General features: G+C 47.5%; 1 protein-coding gene across 4 annotated transcripts in view; it reads left to right on the top strand.

Moving 5' to 3' along the window:
* Window positions 1-16,225, top strand: part of ADNP (activity dependent neuroprotector homeobox) — a 55,297-nt gene that overhangs the window by 18,604 nt on the left and 20,468 nt on the right. The window contains exon 1 of one of the 4 annotated variants that reach the window (XM_058175711.1): window positions 10,573-11,057. The exons of the other annotated variants lie outside the window; for them this stretch is intronic. The gene's annotated coding sequence lies outside the window, so the exon portion shown is untranslated. Of the gene's footprint in view, window positions 1-10,572; window positions 11,058-16,225 lie in introns of those variants that run through there. 4 annotated transcript variants of the gene reach the window in all.

The following is a 16,225-nucleotide window of genomic DNA, read 5'->3' as shown; positions in this document are numbered from 1 at the left end:
CACTTTTAGAGCACTGCTTCATTAGTAAACCTATTCAGAAGTGATGCAGAAAGCAGTTTTCATGCTACAGTTTAAATTATTGTTTGGGATATTATCTGTCATTTGATAATTGAGTTTGAAAGCTTTAAATTTATGTTTAGTTTCTGAATTAAAAGCTAAATGGATTTTGATGGCTGACTAACATATTTTTCAGTTCAATTATAAAGAAATTTTGTTCATACTATATATAAATAAGAGAGTATTGCAATCCTTTAACCAATCAGTAATTGCTGAGATCCTGTAAAATACTATGCATCAGTTTTGAAACTAAAGGACTTGGGAAAGCTTAAAATTAAAAACAGATAAAACAGCCTGGTTCAATTGTTTAAATTGGAATACTTGGTTTTCAACAACATTACAGATTAAAATAATTAGATCCAATTTATCCGTCCTTTTATATCTTACACTACGTAATAAAACTGATTTGTATATTAGCTATTTATTATTTTGTAGTTCACTCATCTAGGAATATTAGGTCTGAATTAGTCCATTTGCTTTCTCAGAAAAAAGCAGGAAGAACATCATTCAAAACAGACCTTTTTCTTCTTATAGCCCCTTATGTTTGTAGAATATCTATTCCTAACTAACGTGATATGGCATGAGGCATAAATTAGCAGAAATCACTCATCACTAGTTCATGCAAGGGCTTTTTTAATTGAAGCTTATGAATGAACTTTGATTCCCATTTTTTTATATTCGTTTTGCTATTGTATGGGTGCACAGTCTGTGGCCCAGGGGCCACATGCGGCCCCTCAAGGCTTTTTGAGCAGCCCTGAGATCTCTCCTCAGTCCTCAGTTGCTGCCAACTTTTGGTAAGTAAGTAAAAGTTTGACTTAATTAGTTTTCAGAATCAATAAGGTGGGAGAGGAGGGTGGCTGGGAGGACCTAAATGTATTTTTTTAAAAAGTTGAAGCTTAAGAAAATTAGTCTTTTACTCTGGATACAGCCATTTTATGTTTTGAACACACACTTTCCTCTTGTCCTGCTCATAAGTAATCGCCCAAATATATAATCCACATGTGTTTTTTTTTTTACAAAAGAAAGAGTGTGCATCTGTATGCTGTAGCAAATTTGTAAAACTTTACATTTTTAAACCTTTTTTCTCTTTAAACTGTTAATAGTTCCTAAGAATAAGATCCTCATTATTGCCAGCTATAATATGGTTGGATTGTAGTGCTTCATAGAGGATGTTGTTCAGCTTGTATGTCTCTTTCTGATATGATAGTTAGTGAAATGCAAATACATTTAAGATGGATAAGCAGCCTTTGACTTTCTCAGTAATCTTAATTTCCACTGATGCTAGTTCTGACTGGGTGTGTCCCCAATCTTGGCTGATGGAAGGAACGTTGGACTTACCTTGAACGTTCTTTCTATGTGCGCTGCAGGAGAGTCCAAGCATGGGATTCAATTTATCTGATTGGCCAGAGACTGAGTTGGAAAATCTTTGGCCATGCCTCTTCCTCCCAGCCGAGCCTCAGTTTTTTCAACGAAGACCAGGAACTGGAGAAGACACAGTCCATCTGAAGAAATTGACCACTCCTGGACCCCGACCACAACAGACCAGGTGGGATTGGACTCTCCTGCACCGCACATAGAAGGAACATTCAAGGTAAATCCAATGTTCCTTCTCCTGTGCACTGCTTGGAGAGTCCAAGCATGGGATATACCCAAGCTAAATTGTTTTTGGGTGGGAGACAAATTGGTCCAGGGTCCCCTCGGCTGGCAGAACTCGCTGTAACATTCCTCTCTCAAACGCTGCCTCCGCAGAAATGAACTGGTGTAACTTGTAATTCTGCACGAATGGAGAAGGGGAAGGCCAAGTGGCTGCCCTGCAAATTTTCAGAATCGAGGCTTGTGTAACCCAGGCCGCTGTGGTGGCTGTACTTCAAGTAGAGTGCGCCGTGATGCAGTGTGGCACGGGACGGGCCTTTGTTTGTAGGCTAATGCAATACAAGCCTTGAGCCAACGTCCAGTGGTAGATGGTCACACCTTCCCCATAGACATGGGCTGAAATGACACAAATAAGGATTCCGTGCGTTTAATGTATCTCTTTAGAGCTCTGCGAATGTCCAAAGTATGCCAATGTTTTCTCCTCGATTGCCGGGCCAGCAGTCAGATTGGGGAGTGACTCATGCCTAATGACTGAGTCTGCCAGATGAGAAGCTCTCCTCTTCCTTCCGCTTCCCATCTTTCAGACTCAGTCGTTGACTGTTAGACCTTTTTGGCTGAGCTGCTCGAAAAAATTTTTTTTCCTTTTTTGCCATTAGTTCGCTTTTCTCCTCGATTGCCGGGCCAGCAGTCAGGATGGGGAGTGACTCATGCCTGATGACGACTGAGTCTGCCAGATGAGAAGCTCCTCCTCTTCCTTCCGCTTCCCATCTTTCAGACTCAGTTTGTGACTGTTAGACGTTTTTCCTTTAGCTGAGCTGCTTAGAGGGGTTTTTATTTTTATTTTTTATTTTTTCACCTTTGATTAGGTCTTTTTAAAACCTTGGAGGCTTCCCTAATCGGGTTGCCTCATTCCAGCGTGAAGGGCTCACGCCCGAGACCGCTGAAGCCTCTCCAGGCAGAAAGCAGAGCCCTTAATCCCAGCTGCAGGCTCTGCATTCTTAAATACTTGTAGCGCGGCAGCAGTGGCAGCTCTACCGGCAAGTAGAGCGAAGAGCGGCTTTTCGGGGGTTTTTTCTCTTCCCGATAGCCGCGCGGGTGTCTGGAGGCTTCCGATGCCCCGCTGAAAGCCACGTGGGCGTCTGGAGGCTTCCGATGCCCAGCTGAGAGCCGCGTGGGCATCTGGAGGCTTCTAACGCCCAGCTGGAACCGTGTAGGCAACGGGGGAACCCCTACGTCCAGCTGAGAGCCGCGTGGGCTCCTGGAGGCTCTGAAGCCCAGTGGAGGGCCGGAGCTGGTTTCCTTTTGCCTCTCCGGAGCGAAAACTGCCTTCGGCTCCTGCTGAGCCTCGTGAGCGGCTGGCTCCAGGCCTCGTTGGAAGAGAGGATTATTACCAGGCTGCTTCTGGACCCATTTCACCCTCGGCCTTTGCTCAGGCCTCGTGGGTGATAGGTGCTTTCCCCCGGCTGAAGGCCATCTTCGGAAAGCTGCGAGGCTAAGAATAACCTACCTGTCTGGAGGGCGAAAGGACTGAACCAGACGGACTTCTAACGGTGAGATCTTTCCAATCACACCCCAGCTGGGGCATTCAGGCTTTTGGGGTGAGAATTTTAGCCCTTTTTATTGTCAAATTTTACTATCCTGGGAGGAATAGTTAGAGCGGAAAAAGCCGCCATTTTAGATTGCCACGTGGCTGCATAGAGGCCTATTATAAATTCAAAATGGCTGGTTCTGATACTCATCTCTGTAATAAAAGGGACTCTAAGGAGTCCCCGGGACCTTCTCAAACTACAAAGAGAGCTAGATCTTCCAAGTCCCAAACCTCCAGGTCATCCAAATCATCTTCTGCAGTTGACATGGATTCTCTTAAGCGCCATAAAGCACTGGAGAAGGCTATAGAGAAGGCGGTCCGTTTATCAGCTCTCAAGGAGACACCTCCTCAGTAGTCAAACCTATTTCGGCTGTTTCAGCCCTGAGGCCCGTTCAGACTCCGGTGGCTATCACAGGGATGGAAGTCACCCCAGCCATGTCCCCAGACGAGGGGGATGCATCTCTCCCTCAGACTGGGGGGATAAATGAGAGACTGTTTGGGACTATTGCACAAACTAATCCATCACCCCCTCAGGCCCAACCCCCCATCCCTTTTCAATCTGATTCCAAAAAGGTGGTGGAAAAGGAAACTAGGGGGGTACCCGACTCTGAGCCCATCATCTCCCCTGAAATAGCCACTATGATTCAGACTGCGATCCAGAAAAGTCTAGCTACAAAATTACAGCACAGAACAGAGTCTTGGGTATCTGAATGCAATAGTGCAGTAGGAAGCCAGTCTCATTTATCTCTAGATGAGTCTCGTTCCCGGACACAGGCCTTCCCTGGTGATTCCCCTAGTCATGCTTCTTCAGAAGCAGGGGATATGAGAGATCAGGACTTGTCAGATGATGAGGATTTGACTCCAGACCAACCATCGTTTGTAGGCCTCTTTAAGCCCCAACTTTTCTGATCCCTCTTGCACAAGGCTAAGGCTACCACAGGGCTGGCTACCCCTCGTCCATTGGACCAGGTTGGTAGATCTGAGCATCCTCCTCTCCCCTTGTTTGAGGAACCTATTCTAGAATCAGAGGAGATCCCAGCCCCCAAATTATTCCAGGATGTAATACACCGCCAATGGAAAGTGCCTTCATCGGGCCCTAATCCTTCCCCCTTAGATAGGAAATTATATAATTTGGCACCCAAACTCTCTGGTTTCCTTCAGGTACCTCCTGTAGACACTCCAGTTGCGGGGTTGCTTTCTCCCACGGTCACAACGGGACCACCTGAGGCCTGAAGATAAATGGTCAGAATATTCCCTGGTCAAGGCACACCAAGCTTCTGCCTGGTCAGTTAAGTCATCCTTAGCTTCTTCCTTCTTTAACAGGGCAGCTCTCCTATGGCTTAAGCAGTTACAGGACAGATTACCCAGTTCTGATGTAAGATCACACCAGGACATAAATAAGATTGTGGCATCACTAGAGTATTCTGCAGATGCCACTATGAATGCTTCACGTTTCTCAGCTAAGGCCATAGGGGCTACTATAACTGCACACCGCCTTTTGTGGCTTCGTCAGTGGCAAGCGGATGCCAAGAATAAATGGCGCTTAGCGTCGGCACCGTTTCAGGGAGATAAGCTCTTCGGAGCTTCCCTCGAGCCTCTTCTCATTGAGACCAAGGATAAACGGAGGATCCTGCCCAGTTTATCTCGCAGAAGGGAAGCCCGCCCATCCACCTCCACATCATAGCGGCCCTTTCGGGCTTCAGATCAGGGTGCTTCAGGTAGCAGAGCACAACGCTTCTTCCATCCCAGTCAAGGTTGACCACAGAATAGGCAAGGGAACCCTGGCCAACGTGGCTCTTTCAAACGGGCATTTCGGGGCGGCAGAGGATGCCCTTTCCGTCGCTACCGTTGAAATATCAGCAGATCTTCCCATTGGGGGCTGCCTGGCCTTGTTTGCCAGCCAGTGGGAAAACACAAGTTCAGATGCCTGGGTACTGGAGACCGTCTGCATGGGTCTATCTCTGGAGTTCATCTCCACACACACACCCAACTCGATTTCTGCGATGCCCTCTCTTGGCGGATCGGTCCAAGCGCCTCCTACTGGAAGCGGCAATAAACCACTTGCTAGAAATTCGAGCAATTCAGCCGGTTCCTCAGGAACAACACAGACAGGGCTATTACTCTCGCCTGTTCATTGTCCAGAAATCCTCGGGGGGATGGAGAGCAATTCTAGATCTCAAGTCCTTGAACCGTCGGATAGTTTATCAACGGTTCAAGATGCAGTCACTTCAGACCATCTTGGAAGGTCTTCGCGAAGGGGACCTTCTAACATCGGTCGATCTGACAGAAGCCTATCTCCATGTACCCATTCATCCCGCTTACCGGAAGTTCTTGGGGTTTTGTTATTCCAACCGACACTTTCAATATCAGGCTCTGCCATTTGGTCTGGCCTCAGCTCCTCGAGTGTTCACCAAATTGATGACCGCGCTAGCGGCCCACCTTTGTACTTTACCGATAAGGATTCAGTTCTACCTGGACGATATCCTTATCCAGTCCAGATCGGAGAACCTAGCACAACAAGACCTGACTACAACTCTTCGGGTCTTGAAAAACCACGGGTTCTCCATCAACATAGCCAAGAGTCACTTGGTTCCGACCACTCACATACAACACCTGGGAGCCATAATAGATACCTCCATCAACACAGTATTTCTCTCGCAGGAGCGCCTGGACAGTTTGCGGTCACTAGCCAAGTCAGTCACATCGGGGAGACCTGTCTCCATGAGGTCACTGTCACAGCTTCTGGGGAAGATGGTTTCTTGCATAGGGATCGTGGGCACGCCTCCACTGCAGGGCTCTACAGTGGTTCCTTCTTCCCTTCCAACGGAAGTCTTAGGGAACTTCCCTTCGCAAGGTCAGTATTCCTCACAAGATACTTCTCTCCCTATGCTGGTGGGTTTCCCCAGCGATTTACAAGGGAACGGTCTTCAAGGAACCCAGTCGATTAGTCCTCACTACTGACGCCAGCCTTTAGGCTGGGGAGCTCACCTGGAGACAGAGTTTGCTGAAGGCAGGTGGACAGCGCAGGACTTAGCTCACAGCATCAATTGGTTAGAATTAAGGGCCATACATCTTGCTTTACGGGTGTTTCAGGACAAGGTTCGGGATCAAGACATTCTAGTCCAGACAGACAACATAGCCACCAAGGCCTATGTCAATCGTTTAGGGGGCACACGCTCACGTCACCTGATGCAGGAAGCAGAGTGTCTGGGTCTCTGGGCGGAAAAGAATCTAAAATCTATAAAGGCCACACACATCTCAGGGGTGACAAATATCAAGGCAGACAGGCTCAGCCGAACCACAGTGGACCAGGGGGAATGGCGTCTCAATCCGGACTTGTTCAAGGAGATATCGAGTCGGTTCGACACTCCACAGGTAGATCTATTTGCCACATAGACAAACACTCAGACAGGGACGTTTTTCAGCAGGTTTCCGGCACCGGGAACGGAAGGTGTGGACGCTCTACGCACCCAGTGGCCCCCCGGACTTTTATACACCTTCCCCCCCCGCCCCTAATAGCCAAAGTAGTCAGGAAACTGATAGAGGAACGGGCAGAAATCATCTTGATAGCGCCCCATTGGCCGCGTCGACCCTGGTTTGCAGACCTTCAGGCGTTATCGGTACAGGAAGCATGGAGAATTCCTCCTCACAGGGTAGCACTCACTCAGGGATCCACCATCCACCCTTCGGCCAGCTGGCTTCAGCTAACCGCTTGGAGGTTGTCCGGCGCCTTCTGACGGAAGCAGACATCTCGGTGTGGGTAATTTCCACCTTGCAATCAGCTCGATGGCCTTCCACGAACCGGATTTATGACTCCACGTGGTCTACTTTCACGGCCTGGTGCACCAGGAAGGGTTTGGTTCCCGCAGAAGCTCCAACTGCACGGATACTGGATTTTCTTTAAGACGGACTGGACACAGGACTGGCCCCGAATACATTACGCAGGCAAGTAGCCGCACTCTCATTGGTCTGTTTCTGCAGGGCAAGAGGCCCTCTTTCACAAGATCCGCTCATCAGGGAATTCCTACGTGCTGCCTCCAACCTTAATCCAGCACCTATTCACCGCTACCCTTCTTGGGATCTACCCAAGGTCCTCAACGCCCTCACCAAGACTCCCTTCGAGCCTTTATGAGAGGTGGGACTAAAGTTCTTATCCTATAAGGTGGCCTTTTTGGTGGCTATTACTTCGGCACGCCGGATCTCCGAGCTGGCAGCCCTCTCCACGAGGCCGGACCTTTGCATATTTCACACGGATAGGGTCATCCTCAGGCTGGACCCTACCTTCATACCCAAGGTCAACACTCCATTCCACAGAGCCCAGGAACTGATTCTTCCCAATTTCTGTCCCAATCCATCTCACGCCCTGGAACGCGCCTGGCACAAACTAGATGTCCGCAGGGCTATGCGCATATATCTGAAACGGACCTCTTCTCTCCGGAAGACGGAGGCCCTCTTCATCTCGTTCCAGCCGGCAACCTTGCGTCAGAAGGTATCCTCTCCCACTATAGGTAGATGGCTTCGGGCAGCTATAGCCGCGGCCTATACTTCCCAAGCCCTCCCCCCCTCGGCACATCACAGCACACTCAACCCGCAACGCCGCTACCTCGGCTGCCTGGGCCACGCAGACAACCTTAGAGGAAGTCTGCAGAGTGGCTACCTGGTCTTCCCCGTCCCCGTTCATCCGTCACTATAAACTGGACAGATTTGCCTCGGCCGATGCAGCATTTGGCCGTAGGGTTCTCCAAAGGGTTCTTCTCAGATCTGCCCCGTCGGATCCAGTACACCCTTCCCTATAGGGTAGCAGCTTTGGCATGTCCCCATCCTGACTGCTGGCCCGGCAATCGAGGAGAAAGGGCGTTGGCTTACCTGAACACATCTTCTATTGATTGCAGGGCCAGCAGTCAGCCCCACCCTGTTCATGGTTCTGGTCCTCCGGGTCAGAGAAAGGAAGGTACGAATAGATCAGGCTGAAGGGGTGGGCGACGATAACTATATCATTGTAGCTCAGCAGAATCAGTCTGCCATATCTCCTTCATCTGAAAGATGGGAAGCGGAAGGAAGAGGAGGAGCTTCTCATCTTGCAGACTCAGTCGTCATCGGGCATGAGTCACTCCCCATCCTGACTGCTGGCCCTGCAATCAATAGAAGATGCGTTCAGGTAAGCCAACGCCCTTTTTATTTAATTTAAATTCTTTTTGAGGCTTTCCCAATCAGTCTATCGGGCTGCCTATTTCCAGCGTGAAGGGCTCACGCCCGAAACCGCTGAAGCCGCTTTAGGCGGCAAAACAGAGCCCTCAATAATCCACACTGCAGGCTCTGCCTTTTTAACAGCGAGAACGGCTCACGCCGAAAACCGCTTGGAGCGAGGCACCAGCGGCTGCGCTACCGGCCAGTAGAGCGAAGAGCGGCTTTTTGGGCTTTCCCTCATGCCCGATAGCCGCGTGGTCGTCTGGAGGCTTCCGACGCCCAGCTGGAGCTGCGTGGGCACCTGGAGGTTCCCGACCCCCAGCTGAGAGCCGCGTGGGCGTCTGGAGGCTTCCGAAGCCCATCTGGGAGCCGCGTGGGCGTCTGGAGGCTCCCGAAGCCCAGCTGATTCCGGCATCGGCTCTTTCCGCGCTGGGGCGCAAACTGCCCTCAGCTTTCTCCTGAGCCTCATGGGCTACTGGCTGCATTCCTCATTGGAGGAGGGAATTGGAATGCTGGTTTTGGGCTGCTTCTGGGAACCATCTCACCCTCGGCCTTGCTTCAGGCCTCGTGGGTGATTGGTATTTTACCTCGACTAAGGGTCAGCTTCGGAAGGCTGCGTGGCTAAGAATTAGCCTATTTACCTGGAGAGCAGAGGGGCTGAACCAGACAAACTTCCAACGGTGAGATCCTTCCAATTACACCCCAGTTGGGGTATTCAGGTTTTTGGGGGGAGATTTATAGTTTTATTGTCAATTTCACTGGGAGGAATAGTTAGAGCGGACCTCCCGTTCAAGTGCCAAATGACCAATTGGAGCCACTGAGGGTCCAGGTGTTGTAGGGCTCCTTGGCTGAGGGAGATCCTGTGTGGTGAAATTGTCCATGGATGTGAAGTGGACAGTGACATCAGATCCGCAAACCACAGACGCCATGGACAGTGACGTGCCACCAACAACACCTCCGCTTCTTCCTCCAAGATCTTCCATATGACCCTCTGGATCAGAGGTATGGGAAGGAAGGCATACAACTGGTTGGCCGGCCACGGGCAATGAAGGGCGTTGACTCCCTCAGTGAGTTGCTGCGCCCTGACCTCTGATTGGGCAGAAGGAGCCATTGTAAGGCTCTTGCATGTAAACGAGCCCAAAGGACTCGCTGGGCAGGATGTCATTTTCCCTAATAGCTGGGAAAATAGTAATAAGGATACTAGCTCTAAGGACTTGACCTGTGCCACCATCTCCCTTATGCTGTCTCTGTGCTCCTGAGATAGAATACCTGCGGCAACTGAGTGTTGATCACCCTCCCCAAATGGGGGAGTCTGGTGGCTGGTGTCAAATGGCTTTTCTTCCAGTTCGCAGAAAAGCTGTGCTTCTGGAATGTTTGTATCATGACTTGAAGTCCAGTTCCACCTCCCTGAGGGACGATGGCTGAATTAACACATCGTCGAGATAACACTGCAGGTAGATGGACTTTACCCACAGATGTGCTGCTGCTACGTCTAGTAACTTGGTAAAGGTTCACGGGGCTGAAGAGAGGCCGAAGGGGAGCGCTCGGTATTGCCAGTGGTGGCCTGCAAATACAAATCTGAGGCATCTCCTGTGGGACAGTCTGATGGGAACATGGAGATATGCCTCTCTGAGATCTATTGACGTTAAAAGATCTCCCTGTCTGATACAACCCAGGATCGTATGAAGGGATTGCATCTTGAACCGTTTGTACTTTACATGAACATTGAGTTGTTTCAGGTTCAAAATAGCCCTTTGGCCGCCTGAACTTTTGGGAACTAGAAATAGGACTGAGTAAAATCTGAACCCTCTCTGCCCCACTGGCACTGGCTCTATGGCCTTGATGTCCAACAAATGCTGAATCTCAGCCCCCATCATAGCCTTCTTGGTGGCATCTCTGGGAACGGGGCATTGAATAAATTGTCATGGGGGGCCTGGAACAAAATTCTAGGATTAGTTCAAGATTTACTGTTTGCAAGGCCCAAGCATCTGTGGTGGTATCCCTCCACTGGTTGGCAAACATCCTTAACCAGAGCCAATGGGGATCTGTGCCTGTGAGTCACTTTGAATGGCAATAAGGCCGGCCACTGGTGCCCCATAGGATCACCTGGATTGTGGTTGACAAGTCCTATCTCGAAATCTGTCTTATGTCCTGTCCTGTCCATACTGTGAGAATTATATCTTTGGAATTGTGAGGCAGAATATCCCACTCAGAACCCCGAAAGGCTGCCTGTGGTAGAAGGGAGTAGAACTGTCCGTTCTCTTAGAAACCTGAGGCATAACCTTCTGTTTATCCTTACCCTCTACCAGGATTGGATCTAACACCTCCTCAAACAGCTGATTTCCCTTAAAAGGATCAACAGCCAATCGCCATTTGGACTTCATATCCGCCTGCCACTGGCACAGCCATAACAAGCGTCTGGAGGTGACATTGGATGCCAGAGCCCTAGAGGCAAATTTGGCCGCATTAAGAGTCGCATCAGCTGAGTACTCTGTTGCAGCTATCAATTTACTGATGTCTTGTTGTAGACGGGTATCCTCTGGAGAGGCTCTGGCCTGCATCTGTCTCAACCATAGGAGTGATGTGTAATCTAAGCTGCTGTGGCTGATCTAATTGCCCAAGCCATTGCCTGGTGAGTTTTGCGAGCAGATAACTCCGTTTTCCTATCCTCAGCTCTTAACCCTTTGGCAGTATCAGAAGGGAGACAAGCCGCCGAAGCCAAATTGGCCAAAGGGGCATCTACAGCCGGAACCTGAAGGAGTTCCTCAAGCTCCTTTTCAGCTGTATACATTTTCTTAACCATGCCACTAGGTGCAGGGACCAAAGTAGTTTGATCCCATTGCCTTTGAATAACATCAACAAAAAATTTAAGTGAAGGAATAATTTCTTGTGTTATGACCTGCTCCGTAAAGAGACTAGCATAGAGATCTTGAGACTCCATAGGATCTTCAGTAGAACTCTCCATCCGACCCATGTTAGCTATCGTTTTGGCCTTAATTAATAAGGTCTTTAAAAGATTGGGATGGAACAGACCAAAATACGTGGCTCTATCTGGGGAAACCCTTTCATCATCTAAAAATTCAAATTCCCCCAATTCTTCCTTCCAGCGAGGCCTTGCTGTGAACTGTTGGAGGGGTATAATGAGATTCCTCATGAAAACCTCTATCTTGATGCAAAAGATGATGCAGAGATTCAGGCCTTGAAGGTCCTGGATGCAAAAGAGACATTAACCCTCTCTGTGTAAGTGCATCATCTATACCTTGAGTAAAAAGTCTGCACTATGGCATAATGCAATTCTGCAGATAACCCCTGTTCTGGAGTCTCCTGAGGGCAGAGCCCTGCTGCTGTAGGTATAAACATGGCAGATGGAGCAGAATGCCTGCTGCCGGGCACAGGTAATAAGCCTAATGCAGACTGTATAGAGGCCTGATCAATCCCTTCCTGGAAGGGAACAGCATGAAATTTCTGTGACTCTTGAGACGTATTAGGAGACCTCTTAGGCTAGTCCTCCAGCACAGGTTGTGCTTGCAAACCCGGAGTTAAGACTTTAACAGGCCTGCTCTGACTCCCAGAAGGCCCTGGGGATTTGGGTGCCCCTGCCTGTTTTTGAGCCTTTGCAAAATGCTTTTGCAAGGCTTTTTGCCTCCTTTGAGCATCCTTTTCAGCTGCTGCAGATGATTTGGAATGTTTGGCCTGGGCACTGATAGTAGGCTTGCTAGAACGTAATCTAGGTTTCTTAGGCGCAGAACACCCCGCCTAATGCTGACTGGGGGAAGACTCCTGAATCACTAGTATTTGCCATCGCTGTTTTAGAGTACTAAGCTAGAAATATTCAAAGCAGCTTTGTAGATAATTTTGCTAGGAAATCCTATATTATTTACTCACTGCGCAAATCAGGCCTTCAGAAATCACGCCAAGCCGGCAACACAGTTAGTGTGAAACAAGCTGCAAGACAGCAGCAGCAGCAGCAATAGCACAGCAAGTGCTAGAAAGGCGTGAGATCGGCAATATGGCCACGAACGCCCAAACAGCACCTAGAAGCCGGCAACACGGTTTACTTGTGCTTGAGATGGCTCTTTAGCGATGTCCTGGCCTTGTAGGATGAGGCTGCTCGATGATGTTCCTGCCTGGCTGTCTGATCCGTTTCGCTGCTCCAAATTGCTGCAAACAAAATGGCCACCACCCACAACACGGCAGCTATCAGCCCGCAGATCAGTGTGCTCCTCCATGAGCCACGGCTCCCTTGTGCCAAATTTAGGAAGGAGAAACAGAAGCCTCAGTTCTCCCAGCGCTGGCCACCTATGGCTCTGCCACCTCCACTGCACCAAATTGGCCCACATGGCAATGGCCGCTTCAGTAGCGATCCGATCACTACTCCAACACAGCCCGCAGCGCTGACTCGCTCTCCTCGCTCCGTCTAGCCACTCCAAGCTGCAATGTTTTTGTTTTTTGAATATGTCCAATTCTTCCTAATTTAAAAAATAATTTGAAGAGCCAACTCAAAACAAATCTCTAGCTGAGAGTGAGTTGAAAAAACTGAGGGTTGGCTGGGAGGAGGCGTGGCCAAAGATTTTCCAACTCAGTCTCTGGCCAATCAGACGACTTGAATCCCATGCTTGGATTCTCCAAGCAGTGCACAGGAGACCTTGCAGTTCATCAATCTGGAGAATCACAGATTCTTACCAGATTTAATAGGTCAATTCTCCAGTGTGTTGAGTAGAGAATCCAAAGAATGGGTTAACTCTACCTTTCTGCCCAGAGATTGAGTCCTTTTAAACTTTGCACCGACGCCTCTCTTGACTGTGTCCCAGTTTTGACTCAGTCTGAGCCCAAGAGAGATAAGTTTTAAGAAGAGCTCCTCAGAGCAAAAGGGCAGAGTTAAATTATTTGGATTTTCAGCGGTTTTCGGCAATGACGAGGTTCTCGGGTGAGCAATACAGCTGCCGCAGCAAACAGCTGTTTAGCGCAAGACCGGCACAGATTTAGAAAAAAGTCAACTGCCATTGGAGAACAGCGTGGTTTTTGGGCAAGCAATGCAGCCACTTAAGCAATCCTCTGTGTTTTGGCGAATGGAGCGATTTGCGAGTGAACGATATTGCCACCACAGCAATAGCCGCCCCAATGACTCAGCTGGCTTCCCGTTTGATCAATACAGCCGCTGCAATGATTCGGCTGGCTTCCCGTTTGATCTGCACAGTTGCCGCAACGACTAAACTCCATCTGGCATAGCCGATAGAGCAATGTGGCTAGCTTCTTTGTTCCGCCCAGCGCCCCGCCATCTTCCGGTTCATTTTTTTAAAAATTTGAATTTATATCCCGCCCTTCTCCGAAGACTCAGGGCGGCTTACATTGTGTAAGGCAATAGTCTCATCCTATTTGTATATTTATATACAAAGTCAACTTATTGCCCCCCCCAACAATCTGGGTCCTCATTTTACCTACCTTATAAAGGATGGAAGGCTGAGTCAACCTTGGGCCTGGTGGGACTCGAGCCTGCAGTAATTGTAATTGCAGGCAGCTGTGTGTTAATAACAGGCTGCATTAGCCCTGGTGAGCCACTTCATTCAAATAGAGCCGATGTTTGGCACGCTTTTCAGTGTCAGATGCCCTGACGCCTTCCCAGCAGGGGACCAGAAAGCCTCCAGCAGGAAAAACAAAGGATGGTGGATACTGCTGCCTCAGAGAACCATGAGGTGGCTCAGGTGAGTGGGGAAGGGGGGGGGCAGTACAGCCCCATAGTAATAAATAACAAAAATGATACAAAGAAAAAAAAAACATAGCAAAAGCAGCATCTATCATCAATTTCCATTTGATAATAGAAAGTAGAGGCCAGCATACTACTGAAGGAAGATCCTGAAGTATGTTATGTGTTAGCACCATTTATTTATTTATTTATTTATTTATTTATTTATTTATTTATTTATTTATTTATTTATTTAATTTTGTCATAACAATATGCACAAGCATAACACAAAAAGATTATATAATATATAAACGTATATATAAGGAGAAACAAGGAAGTATAAGCATATATATATATATAGGGAAAGAAACAATAGGACAGGAACGGTAGGCACCTTCTTGGTGTCCATTCAGTTGTTACCTTTCGTATGAAATGTATCCGCACTACAGCACTGTACATTAAGACTCCATTTTCTTTCTATTCAACCTCTCCAGTCTAAAACCATTTCCCTTTTTAAAAAAAAAAAATAGTTCCCCCTCCCCTTGCCAGCCATTTTGCTAAATGCTAAAGCTTTATTATGTCGGTCTTCTGGTGCTTCTGTCTTACATAAATTTAAGAGGAAATGCTGAATGTCCTTTATTGGAGGCTGAGAATGAAGATGTCGGCTGTTACTTGGCCTAGTTAAATGACAAGAGAGGGAAAGAATGCTAGACCTTCTGGCTGGCTGGTTGTCTGCCCCATACCTGTGGAAAACAGCTTCCTTGCATGATCAAGCATTTTGACTGTGGCTTGAAAGGCTATCTACCCAGGTGTATACTAACTGCCTGAGCTTAGGACTTGTAGAGAGTCTCTTAGCTAAGAATGTGTGACTTATATTTTCTGTGTTTTTACGGCTACTACAATAAAAGGAGATGAGGAAAAATATTTGGACTGCTTGTTAATTATTTAAGAGATAGCGACTGAGGAATGAAAAACAGCTGGAGAGTGAACACTGAACTAATAACTAGCAAGGGAGATATGATGCTCATCTGAACTCTGAAGCAGCAAAGAATGCGTCATCATCTCCAATGCATCCACAGAGCAGGATAGCATTGCATTATATGTGAGCAGAGTTGATCAGCTCCATCCTCATTTTAACTCTTGTTAAGTCAGGTCTGGACTTTCTTGTTACTTTGGATTCTTTATGGCTTTTTGATCTTAAGGATACGGCTACAGAATGGAGGGCTACCACTTAATTACTTAACCATTGCACTTCCTGCCATATTAAAACCTCACTTGATACAGAGAATGCATGCCTCTTTGCTGGATGGAAATATATTACTGAGACTACTAATAGGACTTCTATTGAGGAAAGCCTTCCTTTGATCCAGAAAATCTTTATAATTTTGGCCATTCTCAGTGGTAGCCTCCAAATGCATCTAAATTATGCTGATTTTCTAGATGTTTTTCAACTATGATTTTATGCAAGATACTGTTACTGAAATGGTGTTGATTATCTTAATAGATGATCTCTGTCGGTAGAACTAGAGTGGACTGTGACCATAATATTTTCCTGGACCTTTCAACAACTTTCTGTACACAGCCATGATAATGTGTACAATCATGAATGTGTGGGTGGTGGCTGTAAAACCAATATAATATTAAGTAGCCAGCATTTTGGATTTCCTTGTGGAATTGGAAAAAACTTTGCCATTGTTTTACAGGTTTGTATTTTTTTGTGATGCTCCACAGAATTTTCTCATGCTATTCAGGATCTACATGAAAACTGCTGGAATGTTGGCGATTTTGAGTAGAAGATTGCTTTTTAATCAGAATATTGAGGAAGTGATTGCTGCTCTTGAATGTTGCCTAAATTCAATAATGGACTGGATATGGTAGAACAAAAATCTGTAATTTAAAAATAAATCCAGGTAGAATAGTGATGCTATTCTTAAGTAAGGAAATTAGAACACAGTTCATCCTCTTTTGAGTTGAGTTGTACTCTCCCAAAGCAGGCTTGGAGTGTTCTTTGATGCTTTGCCATGGAGGATTTGCAGTAAGCTCGCTATAGCAAGAAACATCTTCATTTAATTATGGCCACTGTATCAGCTACAATTCTTAGTGAACTAGTCAGATAG

The sequence above is a fragment of the Ahaetulla prasina genome, chromosome 3, assembly GCF_028640845.1.
Source record: "Ahaetulla prasina isolate Xishuangbanna chromosome 3, ASM2864084v1, whole genome shotgun sequence".
NCBI classification, from domain to species: domain Eukaryota; kingdom Metazoa; phylum Chordata; class Lepidosauria; order Squamata; family Colubridae; genus Ahaetulla; species Ahaetulla prasina.
This window is presented reverse-complemented; position numbering and strand designations above follow the sequence as displayed.